This window comes from Mirounga leonina, unplaced genomic scaffold (assembly GCF_011800145.1).
Source record: "Mirounga leonina isolate KUSES-001 unplaced genomic scaffold, KU_Mleo_1.0 Mir_173, whole genome shotgun sequence".
NCBI lineage: Eukaryota > Metazoa > Chordata > Mammalia > Carnivora > Phocidae > Mirounga > Mirounga leonina.
Window position 1 is genome coordinate 91,452,330 of NW_023270447.1, and position 8,758 is coordinate 91,461,087.

At 47.7% G+C, this 8,758-nt stretch overlaps 1 long non-coding RNA gene across 1 annotated transcript in view; it reads right to left on the minus strand.

Moving 5' to 3' along the window:
• The window catches only part of LOC118020353, a 16,130-nt gene extending 7,709 nt beyond the window's left edge, over window positions 1-8,421 (minus strand). Inside the window, exon 1 of the long non-coding RNA XR_004681852.1 lies at window positions 8,091-8,421. This is a non-coding gene — a long non-coding RNA (uncharacterized LOC118020353). The remainder of the gene's footprint in view (window positions 1-8,090) is intronic.
• Window positions 8,422-8,758: the final 337 nt, after the last annotated feature.

An 8,758-nucleotide genomic window follows, 5' to 3' on the forward strand; every position in this document is an offset into this window, starting at 1 on the left:
ATCCCAGGACCCTGGGATCATGACCCGAGCCGAAGGCAGACACTTAACAGACTGAGCCACCCAGGCGTCCCCCTTAAAAAAATTGTTAAACACTCTTTAGTCTACAGCATCTCTGGCTCACAGAGGCACTCGGTAATACACCTGTATGGTTATCATTATTAATTACTCTACCAAGTCACCAGGGCTGAGAGTTCTAGAAAGTTCCTTCTGCCCTCCCCTTCGCAGCTCACATCTGACCTGTGCTCGAGAATTGTAGTCTGCCTCTGAAGTGGCCCGTGGGTCTGCCCCCTTCATCTGTTCTCGGGGTTGCTTCTTGTCCGTAACCTGCAGACTGTGCAGGTGTGGGGGTCCCCGCTTCCATGGGTCCTGGCAGCAGCACCCCCACCCGGTAGTCTTCCTAAGGCAAAGCTCTGGGACTCTCATGGTCACACATGTGGGTGCGCTCTGCAGGCTCAAGTGTCAGCTCTTCGGAATAAACTAGCAAAGGCAAAGCCGCTGCCGCTGCCCTTAGGGGTGCTCAGTGGGTCCGGGCCCCACCCATCCCTTACAGCTGCAGGGACAGCGGAACACACGCAGAGCTGACGCTGCCCCCGCCACCCATGCTGCCGCCTCCCCCCTCCTAGGGCGCCCTTCCTGCGCTGCCACCTGCTAAAACCTGCCCACGCCAAGCCCCTACCGTCGCCATAAAACCGTCTCAAATATACCTGGTGAGAGATTTCTAGATCCCATGCTCCACACCCCAAGTACAAACTGTTGCTCCTGGGATTTGTCTGTGCCTTCAGGACGTTGTGCTCACCCTCCCACTTCCCTCACAGGCTCTGGGCTCAGGGACCGCCCAGCCGCGCTCAGCAAGCCTGGCCAAACAGAACTAAATTGGAGTGATCTCCATCTGGTCCCTGCTCTTTGGCCTTGAGATTGGTACCCACCTTCCCCTCTCCCTGTCCTCTAGGTGCAGTTTCTGGGAGGGTGCAACACACACACGCACACACACACCCCTCCTGCGGGATGAACTCCAGTTGGCACCTGGGAGCCTTCGGATTCTGATTGGTTGTGTGCTAAAATATAAACAGACTCCAAGTTCGGAGCTATGAGAGAAGCAGTGTCCATCCCATCTTGTCCCAAAACCAGCTGGCTGCGGCCAAAGCCACAGGACATGTTGCTCATAAAATAGCGGCTCTTGGCAGGGAAGCAGTCTCCAGGGACAATTCTATTTTTAAAAACCAACCTTATTGAGAGATAACTTGTATTAAATAAAGTCCATCATTTCAATGAGTTTTGACAAATGCTTAGACCATCACCATCAAGATACAGAATATTTCCATCACTCCAAGAAGTCCTGACTACATTTGTTAATTGAAAAACTTTTTAAAAGGGCAGTTGAAGTTCACAACATAATTCAGCAGCAAGTACAAAGATCTCCCGTAGAGCCCTGCCCCCCATGCATGAGCAGCCTCCCCCACCACTGACATCCCCTACTGGTACACTTTTTCCAATCGACTGGCCTACACTGACACATCGTTATCACCCAAAGTCCACAGTTTACCTTAGGCTTCATTCTTGGTGTTGATTATTCTGTTGGTACCGACAAATGTATAATGACATGTCTCCATCATACAGCACTATAATACAGAACAGTTTCACTGCCTTAAAAATCCTCTATGCTCTGCTGATTCATCCTCCCACCCTCCTCCCAAAACCCTGGCAACCACTGATCTTACTGTCTCCATAGTTTTGCCTGTTCCAGAATGTCATATACTCGGAATCACATAGTATATAGCCTTTTCAGACTGGCTCCTTTCACTTGGTGATATGTATTTTAGGTTCCTCCATGTCTTTTCATGACAGGTTGGATGTTTTTGTTTTAGTGCCAAATAATACTCCCTTGTCTGGATGGACCACAATTTATCCACTCACCTACCGAAGGACATTTTGATCGCTTCCAAGTTTTAGCAATTATGAATAAAGCTGCTAAACCACAATGTGCTGGGTTTTTTGTGGACAAAGTGTAAATACAAAGAAACATGATTGCAGGATCATATGGTAAGAGCATGTGTAGTTCAGTAAGAAACCACCAACCTGTCTTCCAAAGTGGCTGCACCATTTTGCATTCCCACCAGCAATGAGTGAGAGTCCCTGTTGCTCCACATTCCCCCAGAATTTGGTGGTGTTAGTGTTCTGGATGTTGGCTGTTCTAATAGATATGTTGTGGTTATCTCATTGTTGTTTTAATTTCCCTGAAGACAAATATATGGAGCCTCTTTTCACATGCTCATTTGCCATCTGTATCTCTTCTTTGGTCTGTTAAAGTCTTTGGCCCATTTAATCAGGTTGTTTGTTTTCCTCTTGTTGAGTGTGAGGAGTTCTCCATGTACTTTGGACAACAATCCTTTATGAGATGTGCTTTTGCAAGTATTTTCTCCCAGTCATTCTCTTGACTTTGTCTTTCACAGGGCAGAGATTTTTAATTTTTATTAAGTCCAGCTTATCAGTTATTTCTTTCATGGATCCTGCCTTTGGTGTAGTAACGCTACGCCCAAGGCCCGCTAGGTTTTCTCCTGTGTTATCTTCCAGGGGTTTTATAGTTTTGCATTTTACATTTAGGTCTAGATCCATTTTTACTTGATTTTTGTGAAAGATGTAAATCTAGATTCCTTTTTTTTTTTTTTTGGTGCCTGTGGATGTCCAGGTGTTCCAACACCATTTGTTGAAAAGACTGTCTTTGCTCCTTTGTCAGAAATGAGTTGACTGTATTCATGTGGGTCTATTTCTGGGCTTTCTGTTCTTTTCCATTGATTTATTTCTCTGTTTCAACAATACCACGTTGTCTCGATTACTATAGCTTTATAGTAAGTCTTGAAGTTGGGTAATGCCCTTCCTCTGACTCTGTTCTTGTCATTCAGTATTGACTCAGCTATCTGGGTCTTTTGCTTCTCTGTGTAAACTTTAGAATCACTTTGTTGTTATCCACAAAATAACTTGCTGGGATTTAGGTTGGGATTACATTGGATCTATAGATCAAGTTGAGAAGAACTGACATCTTGACAATATTAAGTCTCCCTATCTGCGAACATGGACTATCTCTCCATTTCTTTACAAAATTCTTTGATTTCATTTATCAGAGTTTTGTAGCTTTCTTTGTGTGGATCTTATACAAATTTTGATACATTAATGCCTAAGTATCTCATTTTTAGAGTGCTAATGGAAATGGTCATGTGTTTTTAATTTCACTATTGGGATATAGGAAAATGATTGGCATTTGTGTATTAACCTTGTGCTCTGCAACCTCACTATAATCACTTAATAGTTCCAGGAGGGTTTTTTGTTCATTCTTTCAGCTTTTCTACATAGACTATTATGTCATTTGCCAACAAAGACAGTTTTATTTCTTCCTTTTCAATCTATATACCTTTTATTTCCTTTTCTTGTCTTATTACATTAGCTAGAACTTCTAGTACAAGGTTGAAAGGAGTGATGGGAGGGGACATTACTGCCTTGTTCCTGATCTTGGGACAATTCTAGAGTCAGGACTTTCTACAAATCATTGGCTCATGAGGAACCAATGAGGTGGAGCTGCACAGAGGGTGTTCAGGGGGAGATGATGATCAGCCATCTGATTTGCTTTGGCTGATTAGCAAGTATAGAAGTTGGACCCTGTGGTTTTAGAGGAGACCCTCAGTTCTTGCTCATGGGGGTGCTAAGCAAGGCAGAGAGGAAACAAAACTGACAGGCTCTCAGAAGGTTGAAGGTAACAGGTGGTTCCTGGTGTGGGCCCAGGCAGCTCAACCCCAGAAGGACTTTGGCACCTCTGAGGTGGATGCAGGAAAGTGTGCTCAGAGGGAGGGAGGAGATGTCAGGGCTTAGCACATCCACCAGGCGAAGAGCAAGAATGAGCATGGTCTATTTCCAGTCACCAGCACCCTCAGTCTCATCTAGAGGGCCAGCCAGGATGCAGAGGCTACTGGCTGAGAGGTGCTAATAAGATGGACACATGGGCCAAGTTACCAGGGCAGACCACTGCATCCACTCACTGCCATCTCTGCATCCCCTGGGCTTGTACCTAATATGGAGGAATTCTCAGGGATTAAGCAAATGTGGGGAATGGACGAGGATGTGACAGCAAAACCAATCAACAGGAGCGGCAAAATGAGATTTTTATCGAGATGGGAAAAAAAGTCATGGGGTCCCGTCAAATTGCTAACATGGCCTGAGGCACCCCAGAAAGGCATTCTTTGAGAATCTTAGCAGGAGTGGCCAGGAACACAGTCAGAAGTCATGCAGCCTGGGGTCAAATTTGAGACACTTTACTCCCACCCCTTGGCAAGTGACAATACTCTCCAGGATTGTTTCCTCCTTTCTGAAAGGGGGTTTTGTAAATAGCTGAGTACCCCACCTTCTGCCATTTCCCTGGAGCAGGTACTCTGCCCCTGCACAGATGCACTTTGGGAAAGGAGGGGAGGAGACAAGCAGCAAAATCACTCTCAATTAACCCCAGGGAGTCATTCATTCTAGCTGACCACAGAGCTGGAAAAGCAGAGTTAGGATGGAGAGTTTCCCAGGCAAATTATAATTGTGGAGGGTGGGAGAGGGAGTACGGGAGAGAACAGGAGACCCATCAGTGAGCCAGGCTCTGGGATAGCTGCTCTGGACGCCTGACAGCTGCAACTATTTCGGGAATATGAGTGGAGGGGAGGACACCTCTACTTCCTCTGTTTTGCCTGCCCCATGCCTGGAGCCCAAAGCCCACCAGACTTCTGCAGGCATGCCAGCAGTCGGCATCATGTGGCCCCTTCCAGGAAGCCAGTCCACTGGCTCTTGTCAACCAGTCCTGTGTGCAGGCTGTGCTGAGAACCCGGCTCAGCCTGGGTGCAGAGGAAGGACCAGCTGGTGTGGAGGAGTGAGAAGCTTCCATGTGGCCTGTGTGGTGGCTGGGCAGGAGGTGGAGACAACTGAGCCAACCATACCAAACCCTGGCATTCTCAGAGACAAGATCCATGTTGAAGGGAACACTTTAAAAAAATAAGAGGAAATTCCCAGGCGGTGCCCTGTGTGACCGTGCCTTCCATCCTCACCACGGCCCCACAGGGTCATCGTGGCTAGCCCATCTTACGCATAAGGACACCGAGGCTCAGGATGTTCAGGGTACCATGAAAGCTAACGACCCAACTCCAGAGGCAGAAGACACAGGTTCTACCTGAGGCTCCATCACCAACAATCATAGCCAAGAGACCCTGAGCAAGTCACTCAACCTCAGCGTGCCTCAGTTTCTACAATTATAAAATAGCTCATGACTCCACCTCCTTTAGAACTGTCTTCAAACAGCCCTAATGGACTGTGTCATGGTCCACAGGACTAGCTGCCCCTCCCTGGGCAAGGAGGGGGTTTCCCTGCCCTCTCTAATACCAGGGTAGCCTCACGTCTGTCTGCCCAAAGAAGCGAGAGCTGTAGCAACTCATTTTCTGTCTGAGAGGGGGCTTTCAAAGCCAGCATACCAAGTGCTCTTTCCTTTTCTCACTGCCATGATTCCAAAAATGTCCCAGAGAAAGAAAACAACATGATTCTGGATCTGGAGGGATGATGACACAGAGCAGGACCCACATGCGTGGATACATAGAGCAAATAAGAAATAAATCTCTGTGGTGTTGGGTGTTGTCATTTAGCATAATGTACCCTGCCCCGACCCCTGACCACCCCATGCATTTGCAGCTCTGTGCCCAGCCCCACCTGCACTGGAGTGTCTGTGCCCCTCCACGTGTGATTTTCCTGCAGCACTGGTAACATTTACAACACTGTGTATTTTTCCTTTACGTTGTTTATCTTCTGCCTCCCCTTAAAAGAACATAAACCCCATAAAGCAGGAATTTGTGTCTCTTGTTCATGACTATCTTTTGCACCAGGAACAGAGCTTGGCAGGTGGACACATGCACACACACAAAACATGGAATAAATAAATGTGGAATAGCAGAAATTAACTGAGGCTCTATCCCAAATGAAATACAGATGCATTTAATCTTCAAAATAACCCAATGTTTCAAATACTATTATGATTCCCATTTTACAAATGAGAAAAACAAAGCACGAGGGTTAAGAGAACTTGCCCAAGGTCACACACTAAGCCAGCGTGCAAGTCCGGACCACATTTTCAATGACTGTGTCCTTTGGCCTGTCAACAATACCTTCTCTGCAGCATTGCTGGGAGGGGGTAAAGGGCTTGAGGCATACAAGGGAATCAGCAAATGGTAGAAGCCACAGAAGGCATGCTGCTGGCCTGCTGATCAGAAAACTAGGAAGAGGAAGAGTGCATGTCCTCCCGGGCCTCCTGACCCCAAAGCCCAGGGCTGTTCTGGGATATCAGCAGGTCCCAAACCTGGCTGAGCTCCAGGATCACCTGGAGGGGTTCAAAAGCTACCATTGTCTGGGCCTTGGGTACTAAATGCAAACCTTTGCAGATAGGTCCAAACACCTCTACTTTTAAAGAGCAATTCAGGTGAAGCAGACTCCCAGACCAACGTAGAGGAGACTCTGCACCATTCCTGGCTCATCACCTGCTGGTGAGACCCTCCATTCTCCTCTTAGGCTAGATGATAAGACTGTCACCCTGCCTGCTAAGGGGTCTGGCCCTGGGTTTCCACCCTCATGCTAGGAAGTCACCAGTTAAATGATGTGGTGGGCTTGTCGATTCCATCTCTGACTCCAGCTGAGACCTCAGCCCAGATTCCTGGTGTTGCCAAGAGTGACAAGAGAGGTGACCCTCTGTACATCAGCCATGAAAAGGTCGAGGGTCATGGTCTACATGAAATTCTGGTTGCTCTCACAAAGGTGGTTGGAAAAGTTTCTCTCTGTGGATGGATAGCCTCCAGGTGTCCACCAATATCTGGTGCTTTATTTTTCCCTGAACACTGCTCCTGAGCCCCCTATTAAAGACCCTGATCCCCTGATGATGAGAGTGAGTACACAATGCCAGTAAGAGTTCTTTTGGGGAATGTTCCTATTGGAGTGTGTTATGGGCCAAACTGTGTCCGCCAAAATCCTGTGTTGGAGTCCTAACCCCCAGCACCTCAGAACATGGCCTTATTTGAAAATGGGGCCATTGCAGATGTAATAAGTCAAATGAGGTCATACTGGAGCACGGTGAACCCTTAATCCAATCCACTGGGTGTCCTAACAAAAGGGGAAATTTGGGACATAGAGACACACACAAGGAGAATGCCATGTAAAGATGAAGCAAGATCGGGGTGCCTGGGTGGCTCAGTCGGTTAAGCGTCTGCCTTCGGCTCAGGTCATGATCCCAGGGTCCTGGGATCGAGCCCCGCGTCGGGCTCCCTGCTCGGTGGGAGGCCTGCTTCTCCCTCTCCCACTCTCCCTGCTTGTGTTCCCTCTCTCACTGTGTCTCTCTCTGTCAAATAAATAAACAAAATCTTAAAAAATAAAAAAAAAAGATGAAGCAAGATCCAGGAGATACGTCCACAAGCAAAGGAATTCCAAAGACTACTGGCAAACCTTCATAGGTTAAGAAAGATTCTCTCTCACAGACCTCAGAAGGAACAAAGCTGCCAGCACCTTGACCTCAGGCTTCAGCCTCCAGGACTGGGGGAGAATAGATGGTGTTGCTCTGAGCCACCCAGTCTGCCACGCTTCATCACAGCAACCCTGGGACACTCGTGCAGCGAGAACCTCCTGCATCTGGGGAAGTTGCTGAAAGAATGGGTTCACAGGCCACAGGCTCTTCTGTTCCTTAGACCACGATGAAACTCATCTCACACAGGAGAGAATGAAGTCAAGAAGAATGCAAACAGGAAACAAAAGATTAGCTGGATGGCAACAAAACCCTGTTTCTAGTCCCCACCACCCCAGGGACAAGCCCAAGACTGCTCCTTGGACTCCGTGACATCCATGCAGGTGTCCCTTTTGATCACATTGTTGTGAGCTAGATTCTTTGGGTTGAAAATGACAGAAACCTGATTACTGCATGTGCTTTCTGAAACAGGCGAGCCTTTGGTCAGTGTCAAACCCTTAAAAGCTCAGGTCATAATCCCAGACCCAAATCCTAAAGGAAAAACTCAACCCTGAAGGCTTTTGCTTCACCCACTCACCTGTTTCTATGTTGTTTCTGAGGCCAGAGCACGACACCGGGTTTCTCCTTGGGCTTCACTGGTGGTTTCCTTCCCAATGGTCACTTCCACTTCTTCCTGCGGCAAAGCTCTCCACAGCCACTTGCTCAGAGGGTAGGGAGGCTTTCTCTCCCCTAGAATTGAAATGTGGTTGGTCTGAGCCAGTCCTTTCTCTTGTCAAGGACTGGTTTAGGTGCTGAGGTGTGGCTGGTAGAGTTGAGAGAATAAGCATTTAAGAAAAAACAGAAGCATGGCTGGGGGCCCACGTTTGCCCGTGAGGCCCAGAATCTCTCTGGCCATTCTCCATCCCTGCAGCGCAACGTGCCTGCTCTGCTGCTGATAGCAGGGTGGAAACTGCAAACATTCTGGGCTTTCATAATGTCACCATGATGCTGCATTAGCAGACTCTGGCGCCACCCACCCCCTTGACTTCTTGTTTTATGGGATAACAAACATCTTCCTGTGTACACTCCCTTAGTCAGATCTTCTGTTACTTGCAGTCAAAACCATCCTAAGTTTCATACTTCCAAAGCAAAAATACACAAAGGGATGACTGGTCATCCCAGGCAATGCTCGTTAGTGGGTTGCTGTCCATGGACAACCATAATGAGCTCCCCAGATTGAATTTGCCCCTCTCAAATGCCCCAGGG